The sequence below is a fragment of the Cryptotermes secundus genome, unplaced genomic scaffold, assembly GCF_002891405.2.
Source record: "Cryptotermes secundus unplaced genomic scaffold, Csec_1.0 scaffold128, whole genome shotgun sequence".
Classification (NCBI taxonomy): Eukaryota; Metazoa; Arthropoda; class Insecta; order Blattodea; family Kalotermitidae; genus Cryptotermes; species Cryptotermes secundus.
Window position 1 is genome coordinate 293,668 of NW_019726222.1, and position 13,090 is coordinate 306,757.

The 13,090-nt window shown below is 39.4% G+C and overlaps 1 protein-coding gene across 12 annotated transcripts in view; it reads left to right on the plus strand.

Annotated features, from left to right (window-relative positions):
• LOC111863876 overlaps positions 1–13,090 on the plus strand; it is a 369,328-nt gene that overhangs the window by 276,091 nt on the left and 80,147 nt on the right. The gene's annotated exons all lie outside the window — the stretch shown is intronic.

A 13,090-nucleotide genomic window follows, 5' to 3' on the forward strand; every position in this document is an offset into this window, starting at 1 on the left:
GTAGGCAAAATGCAGAGTGTTATAATGTTAAAGCAGACAATATGTGTAGTTGCCACTGTACGAGTACATTAAAGGGTTCAGTGGTTTAGATGATGTATGTGTGTATGCATGGAGTTCATGATGGAACAACAAATGATGTAGGATATAATCCTCCAGTGATGGCATTATGGATCTTTTTGCCTGTATGTGCCTTTGCACAGAGGTGAAGGAATAGTTTTGAGGTATTTTTCACTGTTTCCAGTGGCTACTTATGTGCATTCATTATTAACCCAAAACACACGTCGGGTACTTTTGTACACAATGTCTGGCATCCTTTCCTGCTAGTGTAGTTGGTTGAGGCACTATGCTACAAGCCAGAAGGTCGCGGGTTCAAGTCCCAATGAGGTCATTGGATTTTTTCAATTGACCTAATCCTTCCGGCCACACTATGGCACTGGGGTTGACTCAGCCTCTAACAGAAATGAGTACCAGGAATTAATTAAATAAAATCCTGGGGAGTAAAGCGCATTTTGCATTCCTTATGTTAGATTATTTTTTCATCAAAGGGCCACAAGTAACTATTTTATTCATATGCACTGACAAACAAATCATATAAAATTGTTGGTAGATATTATCACAGCTCCCATGTACATTCTTTTGGAATTTACAGATCATATGTTGTTGGCTTAAAATAGATGGAATAATGATACAACTGAATTTATAGTTAGGACCAGCGCTTTTTTTTTTAAACATGTTTGCTGGTGTTCTCATGCTTGGTTTTAGCCCTGAGGTTGATACATACAATGCACCAGCAGATCTGATTTCTTTGCTTCTGTCAGTTTTACCAGTCCACAACAATTGTTTGCTGGTATGTGTAGCAACTGAAAAGAGTTGTGCTTAGGACTAAATTCTGGATTTTATATGCCATGCCCAAGAATAACATCCTTTCTGTAGAAATGTCTGAAGCTCCAAAATTTTCTGCGTTCCCAAAACATTGATGTTTCTCTACATTGTTCTGTTGACACAGGAAGGACGGTCACTACTGTTAACGCCTCATTTTAACATGACATTTCATATGGTTCATTGAGTCTGATGATGTTATTTCTGTTTATATTGTGTGTAATGTGTTTGTGTGCTCACCTTCCTTAGACAGTGTACCATGTTTGAGCTGCCTGTATTTATGTAACAGAATTATTGAAACTGACTCTAATTTTATCAAAAATGGACAAAGAAATTGCAAGAAGATAATTTCATAGATGAGAACAGTGCATATGAAACAGAGTACTGGATAACCTGTTGTTTCAGTCTTATCTCACTGGTACATTAGTGTAAATCAGTAACTTTAATCCTTTCCCATTGAAATGCTCTGAATTTAACATTCCTGTCTGAAAATGGCAAGCTAATCTGCCATTTCACTTCGACACAAAAATGAAGTAGTCCTATATCAACACAGATACTCACTGTTTCCCATAGACACAGTGGAACATCTGTTTAGAAATGTAGATTTACAGTTTTCCCTTTTGAGAACAATTCCAGATGCATAGTTCCATCAGTATACAAAAACAATGCGCAGTATTTTCTCCACATGCAGTAGAAAAACCATTCAGATACATGAGATCTGCTCATTATTTCCTCTCCAAAAGCAGTTTTAGCATGTTGTAGCATATGCAGCATTTTTGTCTATTATGAAACAGATTTTGTTGTACTTGTAGGGGATGTTATTTAAAGTTTTATCATTTTTTAAAAAAAACGTATCACAGATATCACTACACTCAGTCATATTTTATAGACCACTCATTCCTGAATGACACATCCTACAGTTTTTAAATTAACATCAAGTGATTGACAAGATTGTATTTTGGTGTGTTGGTCAAAGCATTAAGATGTGGAACCAGAAAAACTTGTGGAAAGCGGTCAACAAGAGAACTTCAATTACTTTGCAGTGAAGGTCTTAATAATCATGACAACAGAAGAACTATTTAAGACATCTAGGCAATGGATACAGAAATGGGCACTTACATTGGAGATGCATAAAGAGAACCCTTCAAGGAGGTGAACTCCATACAGTTTGGCCAAAACCTACCTCAGGGAGGGAAATGACCAAAAGAAGACAGAATACAACAGAAGAATACAAAAGGATAGAATACAACAGAAGAATACAAAAGGATAAAGAAGAGAAGACTAGAGGCTAGTGCAAGATCCAGACAGCAGTGAGAGATTCGTTATCCAGAAAGAGTCAAATGTGTGAACTGTTGTAATCAAGTCAAATTATGATGGAGATGCCTAATAAATCCAGTCAATCAAATCTAGAACTCACAATATCAGTCACGTGTACCCCCCTACACACGACAGTATTCTACCATAATTTAGCAGGGAATTCTATACTAAATGTATACAGTGGAGTTTCATCTTATGCAAGGTTTTCAATCTAAAAATGGCTCATAAACCAAACATTACATACAGTCAGAATTATATTTGAAAATCCTATAAATCGCTCATAAGACCATGCTTTTGTATATAGCATCTAATGTGCGCATACAGTTGTATAATGTATATGATAAAGGGTACATATACAGTGGAACCTCGCTTAACGAGCATAATTCGTTTCAGAATCTTACTCGTAATGCGAAACACTCGTTCAGCAAAACAATTTTTCCCATATAAATTAACGTAAAATACGATAATACGTTCCATGCCAAAAAAAATACTCAAAAAAATTTATGTATAACGTTTATTCAAAGAATATTATACATTGTTAAGGAGCGTGAATCATCTTCATTCACGGTCTTTCATTGGCTCATGGCCGGGCAGTGCATTATCATCTGCTGTTATATAGGTTCGTTTCGGCATCTTTTTCCAGAAGAGACCCGTCTCGTCACAATTAGAAACCTGTTGCGGCATGTAACCCTCAGAATCTACGAGCTTCTTGAAGCCGCCGAGGAAGTTCTCTGCTGCCTTTGTGTCGGAGCTTGCTGCTTCACCGTGCCTTACAACACTGTGGATGCCGGTTCTTCTCTTAAACTTCTCGAACCACCAACGGCTTCCCTTAAATGCTTCTTCTTCAGCCATCGATGATCCTGGCGTCTTCTTAATGAGGTCGGCGAAAATCACTTTCGCCTTCTCACGAATGATGTTCTCGTTAATAGTGTCGCCTTGCAATTGCTTTTCGTTTATCCATATGAGGAGCAACCTTTCAACATCGTCGAGAATATGTAACCGTTGCGTGGATATTCTTGTCACTCCCTTTGAAGCATCTATCTCCCTGATCTTGTCCTTGTTCTTGAGGATAGTGCAAATCGTTGATGTTAACATCGCTCGTTAAGTGAGTAATTTTTTTTTTTACAATTTGTTTTGCTCATTATGCGAATTACTCATTATGAGAGGTGCTCATTAAGCGAGGTTCCACTGTAAATGTAAAATGTACAGTATTTTTATTTTTAATTACGTAAAATTAGAGGGACAGAAAAATGAAAGAATAAAATAGGAAAGCAGTGAATGTGAACACCTGCCATTCATCCTGAACATTCCACTGATTAGTCTTCCTGTTCTCCCAAAAACACTATTTTGGGGACTTTAAAGTTTTTTTTTTTTTAAGAAATATGGTTTAATTTACATAAGTCAAATATGCATATGATGCTAGTGCACTGTATCATCATTTTCAGCCACTCCAAAGATGTTTGTTCACACCTCACACATTTTTTTTTTACCTGTTAGCATCAAAGTTTTTAATATTGGAAAACACATGAGGCTGGGATTAATTCTGGGCAAATCAGTGCACACTGTCATCAAAACACATCATGGATATTAGCACTATAGAAGTGTGTTATTGAGGTATTCTGAGACACACCCAGGAACTGAATATCACTGCCATGTCTGAGGAAGGGTCAAAATTACATGCCAACAAGGAAGACATGATAGTTCCATAAGCGAGTTGTAGAGCATCCAAGCATTGTACGATGGGGTACCCAAAAGAAACCGAACTAATTTTTTTGTGGGCAGAGCTTTTGTAGTACCACGTTTTGCCGCTATGAGCGCATAGAGCTAACATTCCTGAGTCGATAAGCCGACTACCGTTGCTTCAGAAGGTAAGGACTAGTTTCGGCAGAGTTTATAGTGACAACTGTTTTGTGTGATCGTCGTTTTTGCAATGGCTGATTTTTGTGAACAGCGTGCGGCGGTGAAATTCTGCTTTTTGCTCGGGAAAAGTGGAACAGAAACTCTTGAAATGTTAAAAACGGCGTACAAGGACGATGCTATGGGGAAAACTCAAGTGTTTGAGTGGTTTTCCCGTTTCAAAAATGGTGAAATGTCAATTGATGACAAACCTCGTTCTGGTCGTCCTTCCACGGCCCGAACACATGAAAATGTTGAAAAAATTCGTGAAATCATCAAGGAAGATCGACGACGGACCATTGAAGAAATTGTGGAGCTGTCGGGAGTGACTTGGAGCTCAGCGGCCAGATTTGTGGCAGTCGGGTGACTGGTTTTTCCATCATGACAATGCCCCTGCTCACACAGCCCTGTCTGTACGACAATTCTTGACCAAAAATGGTATGGACCCTGTTCCTCACCCTCCATACTCACCAGACCTTGCCCCGTGCGACTTTTTTTTGTTTCCTCGAATGAAAAGAGACATGAAAGGAAAGCGTTTTGCTGATGTTGCTGAGGTGAAGGAAAAAACGACGGAGGCGCTGTCAAGCATCTCAAAAGATGAATTTAGACAATGTTTTGAAAAATGGAATAAAAGACTAGACAAGTGTATTAGTGTAAGTGGAGAGTACTTTGAAGGAGATTGAAGGTTTGTGCTTAAAATTTGAAAAAATAAGTTTAAAAAAATAAGTTCGGTTTCTTTTGGGTACCCCCTCATACAGAGCTGTTCTGTAAGCTGACATCAATGGGTTAAGTAAGTTTAGGTGTATGACTTCATGTTACAGTACAGATGCAAGGGAGTTCATCAGTCAGTTCCTTAAGTAGACATTTCTAATTCAGTTCGGTTATGCATTGCCTTATTATCGTAGAATTTCTGTTTGCAGTGAGTTGGAGACAAAGAGCTGCAGTATAATTGACTCTCTGAGTGATATCAACTTGAGTATCAGGAACCTAGTTTCATATTATTCAGAAGCCATGCATTGCCACTGAAAATTCAGTGTGGAAGTCTTTTTATTTATTATACAGTATGCGCCAAAACGTGCAGTACTGAAACTTGCGCATCTTGAACGCGCATGTGCATTTGTCAACGGGGCATAGCTCCAGCCACACGTGTTCCCAGTAGTGAAAAGGAAGTTGTGTTGTGCAGTTGTTGGAAATGGGTCTCTTGTCGGAGGAAAAAGTATTCAAAGTTGAGTATTATTTCCGCTCATATGGAAGTGATTGCCAGACAACTCACTTCCTTGGTTTTGAGCAGCCAGATGTTATCGTCCAGAAACCGCTACATAGTACACGTGTGATGATATGGTGTGCCGTCTCAGCACATGGTATATTAGGCCCCTATTTCATTGAGGATGAGGAAGGCAATGCTCTAACCTTCACCCAAGAATGCTACAGGGACATGGTGATTGGACCATTTCATCAGGATTTGAGAAGGTTCTGTCATGCAAGGGGCCTTCACATGAATAGACAGTGGTATCAACAGGACGTCTTTCCATTTCAGTACTGTATATTTTGGCGCATACTGTATATACTTTATGCCTATTTCCTGCCTTTCCTTGTTCCATATGCCTTTCATGTCCATTTTATTTGCCTGCCCTGTTATCATTCCTCTTCCCAGTTGTTCCTCCTCCTAAGGGACTGTAACATTTTAAAAATATTATAAAGTTTGGATTTTGGCGTGTAAATTTGAAGAATTCTCTGATTTGACCACTCTTTGTTTTTAAATAGCTCTATTTGTTTGGTTGGTTGGTTTATATTATCTTTCACTTGAAAGGAATTGCGGAAGAATTTTTACACATGTATAGACCAGGCAAGCACAAGGTATCACAGTGTAATGAAGGTATGAACTTATGTGCTACTTGGCATGTACTCATTTCATTGCTTTTTTTATGAGTCAGTGGCACTAGTGTTTCATCTGCAGTGTACTTCACACAACCTGAAATAAGCCCATCTGCTTTAGTAATGTACTATATGAAATATTATTTTCTGTTGTCACATTGCAAAAAGTATATTATCTTTATTATTGTTGTTTAGAAGTTTTGAAGATATATGAGCATGAAATGTTCGAATTTACTGCAGATCCATGTACGAGCAGTTCTGCCCTTCCATTGACTGAAGATAAGTAGAATGTTCAGTTTAGAATTCTTCTTTTCCATGCCCTAAAGTGAACCATTGGCATCCATGATTAACCGTGTTAGGACTGACAGTATATTCTCATGGAAAAATTTCTTCCAATTAGCTGTACAGTGATAGTGGTCTCCATAGTCACTACCGTGAGTTCCGTACATCTCTTATAAGACATAAGAGTTCAGTATTTGAGCAGTATTTCCAGATGAGCAGTTGGTGCCACTGAACTCTGACAGTCTCTTCTCTTGCAGATCTGTCTGGCAGTCGCAATCACACAATTTCTTGCAGCCAGTGTACCGCATGCTGACTTCATGCAGCATGACCTGGCTCTGTCTTCTTCATATATTCTGTTAATTATCTGTTTTTTATGTATGTATGTCATATGTTGTCTCTTGTTTCTTACTGTTAAAACACTTGTTGGATTGTCAACACTATGTAACTAGGACTACAGTTGAATGCAGCAAGTGCTTCATAGTATGTTTTCTGTGTATATTAAAAGATACAAAATAACAAACATTTTTAGTGTTTGTTAAATGTAAAGGTTTGTGTCAAATGTGTCACTGGCATGTATGTTGGACGTTTTGCATCAACTCATTTTTGGTTAAACGCTGTGTTTCAGGAGTTGAATATGCTTCCATCATCAGGTGGTTCATTAGGTAGGGCTAATCCATCTTGGGGTAGAGATTAGCTCCATTTAATGGACTCAGTAGTGTAAGCGTATATACCTTTACCTAATAATAGCTGCAGACCGATCTTCTGAAACATGTTTTAACCAAAAACAAGACAGTGGAAAATGTCCAGCATAAGTGTCACTTTTCTTTCAGTGTCAGTATATATTGCCATATTTTGTGAGTCCCTTGTCACCATGGCATGGACCATCCTCAGGTTGCGGCTGGAGTAGACGGCCTCCAGATATGCAGGGTAGCTGTAAATATATTGAATAAGCAGTTACAGATAGCTGACAAAGGGTGATCCTCCAGCATGGGGGTTGGGCGTGGGGCTAACATCTCTGTAAAAAGTAACCTTGTTATGAAGGATCACAAGAAACCTCGAACCTGGACGGATTCTCTGGATAAAGGACCTAAGCAAAAGAAAACGGATATGAGATTTGGTACTTGGAATGTTAGAAGTGTGTATAGGGCAGGATCACTCAGGGCATTGGTGGAAGAAATCTTAAAATACTCGTATAAGTCAGATTTAGTGGAGTACAGGAGGTCAGATGGGACGGAGGTGTCACAGAACCAGCAGGTGAATATACATTTTTCTATGGAAGATGCAGTGAATTAGGTACAGGTTTGTTCGTACGTAAGAGAATCCTATCAGCAGTTAAGATGGTACAGTTTGTTAGTGGTACGATGTCATGCATAATACTAAGAGTTCTCTTGTGTCATATCATCATCTGAATGTTCATGCCCCAACAGTGGATGAAATTGATGCTGTGAAGGGCAGGTTCTACGAAGAACTAGAGCATGTATTTGATAAATTCCCTAAATACCACATGAAAGGAGATTTCAGTGCCAAAGTAGGTACGGAAAACATTTTCAAACCAAGAATCGGGAAAGGTAATTTACAAGAAATTAGTAAACTTTGCCACAACTAAAAATCTTATTGTCAAAAGTTCCCACACTGTAACATTCATAAATTTACTTGAACATCTTCTGATGGAAAGATGCACAACCAGATTGACCATATTTTGATATATAGGAGACAGCATTCAAGTATACTTGATATTCGATTGTTCAGGCCGCAGATTGTGATACTGACCGCTATCTGGTGGTGGCAGAAGTGAGGGAAAGACTTGCAGTGAGTAAATAAACAACACACACAGTTCATATGGAGAGGTTCAATCTCAACAAATTAAACGAGTTAGCAGGTAAAAAGCAGTATTGTGTTAAAATGTCAAATAGGTTCGCAGGTTTGGAAAACTTAAGGCACTGAGGTGGATATTAATAAACCTTGGGAAAATAGAGAGAATATCAAAATTTCGGCCTAAGAGAGTATAAGTTATTATGACGTAATAGATCAACTACAGATCAGATATTTTGCATTTGTCAGATACTGGAGAAAAAAGATGGGAGTACAATGAGACAGTACATCAGCTATTCATAGACTTCAAGAAAGCCTATGATTCAGTTAGGAGGGAAGTATTGTACAGTATTCTTTTAGAGTTGGGATACCCATGAAACTAGTCAGGCTGATTAAAATGTGTTTAAATGAAATGTATGGTAAAGTCCGTATAGGTAAACATTTGTCTTATAATTTTCCTATCCAGAATGGTCTAAAATAAGGAGGTGCTCTATCACCACTGCTTTTGAACTTTATATTGTGGCCTTCTTGGTTAGGAGACCATGTAGTCCGTTAGGTGGGTACCAACGTTTGGAAAGAGCACATTGACTGTATCTTCAGGGTTGAAGGGAAGATTTAGACGGTGTTTTTCTCTTAAACGTTGGTAGGCCTGTATGAGTTTCTCGCGTTAGTGGCTGTGAAGACTACGGTCTTCTGGGTTTTAATGCATTATAGTCGGTTAACCGACGTTTTGGAGGAACGTGCGTTCATGCTTCGAATCTTCATTGATAAGCATACCAGACTACACAGTGTCATAACCTAGACTACAGTATGAATCTTCACATCTGTGAAATCGTTAAGTCTTGTCTCGATTTTTCTTGAACGGTTCTTTCTAATCTGATCAGATTAGCACATTACAAAAGTTCGAACCTTCTTCTTCCATGTTACATCTAACGTGCAATTCCGGGATAGCTCAGTCAATATAGCAGTTAGGTTATGAGGCTGGATGACCTAGGGTTCGAGGTTAGATTCCCAAAAGGGGCAGGGGAGTTTTATCTTCACCACATCGTCCAGGCCGACTTGGGACCTACCCAGGCTCCTATATAATTGATACCAGGGGATATCTCGGAAGGAGGTAAGGAGGCCGGGGCGTGAATGTGACCACCCACACCCATTTGGTGACGAGGGTAAGAATGTACGTTTCTATGTTGTATTTTAGCGTCCTGTTGCACTGATTCATATTCATAATGTGTATATATTTACCGTCTTTTAGTGCATACAATCCGATCTACCACTTCTACACTACATGTTTCGGCAGTATGCTGCCATCTTCAGGTGTATCGATCCTTCAACCATTTCACTGCTTTCCTTTATATGTCCATTTACAAATAATATTAAATTTGTATACGTCCTTATATAATAATAAAGTTTATGTATTTAACAGTTGTTAAAATCTATTATCTCATACGTCATATTTTTAAATTTATGTGTATTGTTGATCATCCACATGGGGGTCGTTCTTCTTATGTTTCTAATGTTGTGTGTGTATTATGTCTTATGATGTGTTCTACTCTTGTGGCTGCGAATTTAAAAATACGACATATGAGATAATAGGTTTTAACAAGTTTTAAATACATAGACTTTATTATTATATAAGGACGTATACAAATTTAATATTATTTGTAAATGGACATATAAAGGCAAGCAGTGAAATGGTTGAAGGATCGATACACCTGAAGATGGCAGCATACTGCCGAAACATGTAGTGTAGAAGTGGTAGATCGGATTGTATGCACTAAAAGACGGTAAATATATACACATTATGAATATGAATCAGTGCAACAGGACGCTAAAATACAACATAGAAACGTACATTCTTACCCTCGTCACCAAATGGGTGTGGGTGGTCACATTCACGCCCCGGCCTCCTTACCTCCTTCCGAGATANCCTGAGTACGGTTCTAAGTACAGGGAACGTGTCCTCCCTTGTCCCTATCCTAGTTTAAACTGATATTTAACCATAAACCGGTTAAACCGAAAAACACACCTGGTGTTGGTCGCGTGGCGGCCGTTACAGCGGACATAGCAATTAACCGTATGTCACGTGTTATCAGATTATTTATTCTGCTATAGTAACCCGCATACTTGTATTGTAATCACTGAAATTAAGAGTACCAGACGCGCGGGCAGTGATCACGCTATATATATTTCAAATTGCACCAGTGAAGTGACTTGTCTGGATGATAGGGATTCGATTCCCTGCACGGGAGATCTTTCCCTTCGTCACCGAGTGCAGACCAGCTGTGAAGAATACCCAGCCTCTCGTCCCGTGAATACGGAGGGCTATTTGCCTGGGGGAAAGCGGTCAGAACGTCAAGCTGGCCATTCACCACCATCTAGTGTCGCGGTTAAAAATAATGTACACTCACATGCATATTAGAGCCGGTATAGCGACTGACTACTGGCTGGAAGACCGGGGGGTCGGAGTACCAGTCCTGTTGGGGTCACGAATTTTCTGTTCTCTACGTCATCCAGACCGGCTCTGGGTACCGAGTGTTCTTTCTCCGGGGGTAAAGCGACCGGGTCTTCAAGCTGACCACTCACCTCCAACTAGTGCCGAGGTCAAGAAGACGTGGGTCTATACATCCCCTCTCCCGTATTCCTTCATGACGTAGTGCTTACTTAGTCACGTACAGGGGCAGCTTTACCTTCTTTTTTTTTTCTTCTTGGTACTACAGCCCCAGTGGGCCTAGGCCTACCTCCGTGAACAACTTTACCCATGCATATTTACTGTATGGCGCATAACCATGGCGGCAGCTTCACCTTGTAATAGTCTAAGAATCACGTTCAGTATATAAGATCTGCCTAAGTAATTGTTAAAATTTTGCCTTTCGCAGCTCCTTTGTATTTACGGAAGATAACTTTCGCGTCCCTCACAGTGAGTCTGGTGGCGCCTTGCAGAAATCTGTTTAGAACACGCTCACTACGCGCGTATCGAACTGGAAGAGGTTAGCTACAGGCTATAAACAGGACGTGCGCTCAGTGATTGTGATCATCACCAGCATAAATCCGTTACGTAACACACTGGAAGAGGTTAGAAATATGCTATAAAGAGAACGTGGGCTGTATGTGAGAGTTCTATAGTTTAGTTGCTAGAAGAAGAGTGAGGAGTAATTTTAGCCAACTTTCCTTATTTTGAATAAGTGGAAGTAGTCTTATAACATCACCTTGTTGTCTGTGTGTCTGTCTCTCTATCTTTCCTAGGCAACCGCTTTGTAAACCTTCCCGCGACAACGAATACACACGCAACAATAGAACTTTTGGACGCGGTGTTCTCTAACCGTTTCGTGTCTTATCAGACAGTATGTAGTGAAGAAAAGTAGGCACTTTTCCTCTGCTCTTAACAAAGTCCACATCATAAAACTTCACCTTTTGTCTTCCTGAAGCATCACCCTCTCTCAAGCGTACCTTTAGAAGGACGAGCAGGCACTGCCTGGGAACCTTCAAAATCGGAAAAAAATTTTCCCCCCCCCCCCCCCAAAGAGCAGTTCCTTTCGCTACCCATACCCTCCACTTTCTTTTATTTCTCTTCTTTAGTCTTTAAAAGGAAAGTAGACAATTGATTCTTCTCAAAAACTCTTGTTTTATATGTTCTTGTAACGAAATGTGGCCGAAAACACTGTTTGAAAAAAAAAAGTGGGGGGAAGGGGCGTCAGAAACCGAAGACTGCGAGAAAGTGTTGCATATGGCTTAACTAATTGGCTGAACAGAAATGTCCAAGTGAAGTATTGCCCACTTGCCTTCTCTACTCAACGGTGATTGTTCTGCTCGTATGTACTATGTATTTCTAACATCTCCGTTATTAGCGTAGCAAGTGGCGTCTTTTTCTATTGTAATGACGGCTAATTTATATGTAGAATTGCAGTTAGTGCTATATAAATGTCAGTGAATCATTATACCATAATAATAATTGATCTTTTTTATTATTTTCTTTAGTTGACACCTGTATCTTTATTTTCTGTGTAATTTTTAATTTCGACGGGCTTTTTTTCCTAGTAACACGCGTTTATGATGACGTGAAGTATTTTCATTTGTGTCATAATTTGTTTGAGATGCTTCTTCTACTTTGTGGTATTCATTTTTGTCGCTAAATATTTTATTTATTGGGTAGGTTAAATTATGATCAGCATTTACAGTATCGGCCAGATTATTAGCCTACTTTCCTTATTTTGAAGAAAAGAAAACCAGGCTTATGAGATCTTGCTGCCCGCCCCTAACGTTGCTAGGCAACAGCTCGGGAAACACGTTCCCGCGACAACAAATACACAACAATATAAGAACTGTTGGACGCGGTGTTTTCCGTGCGGTCCTTGCCATATCAGGTACTATGTACTGAAAGTAAGCGATTAGATTTTGTCAATTAATTAAATGTTACTGATAATTATAATTATACCATAACATTTATAGCCGTCGTCTAATGGACTTTTATTGTAATGTTACGATATTGAAAATTTAATTGCGTGTTAGTAATTAATTAAGAGTTAATAGTTCATTTATTGGTGCCACATATTCTGAGCTACTGACAGCATCCTTAAATGAACCTTGAGTGAATAATAGTTGTGTTAATTCGAGGTCATTATTTGTCATTTAAAATTTGTTTTTCTTTTACGTTTTATATTAGGTCCTCTGGCCTGTTTCCTATCAGAATTCGTCGGGAAGTATTTATGTTACAGAGAGTCTGTAGGACTCCTTGGACGGGGGATCAGCCCGTCGCAAGGCCGCTACCTATACAGAACAATACAAACAAAATAAACGCAGATAGACAAGCATGCCTCGGGTGGGATTCGAACCCACGATCCCAGTGTTCGAGCGGGCGAAGACATTTCATGCCTTAGACCGCGCGGCCACCGTGATCGGCAACTTAAAGTTTAAAGTAATTAATTTAATTTCGGCAACAACATGCCCGGTGGACGGTCTTCAGATGCTGTACTATGGATTGATAAATAGGCCTGTATTTTTGCGCGGGTCTGTTTGTGGAGTTTGTTTTGGT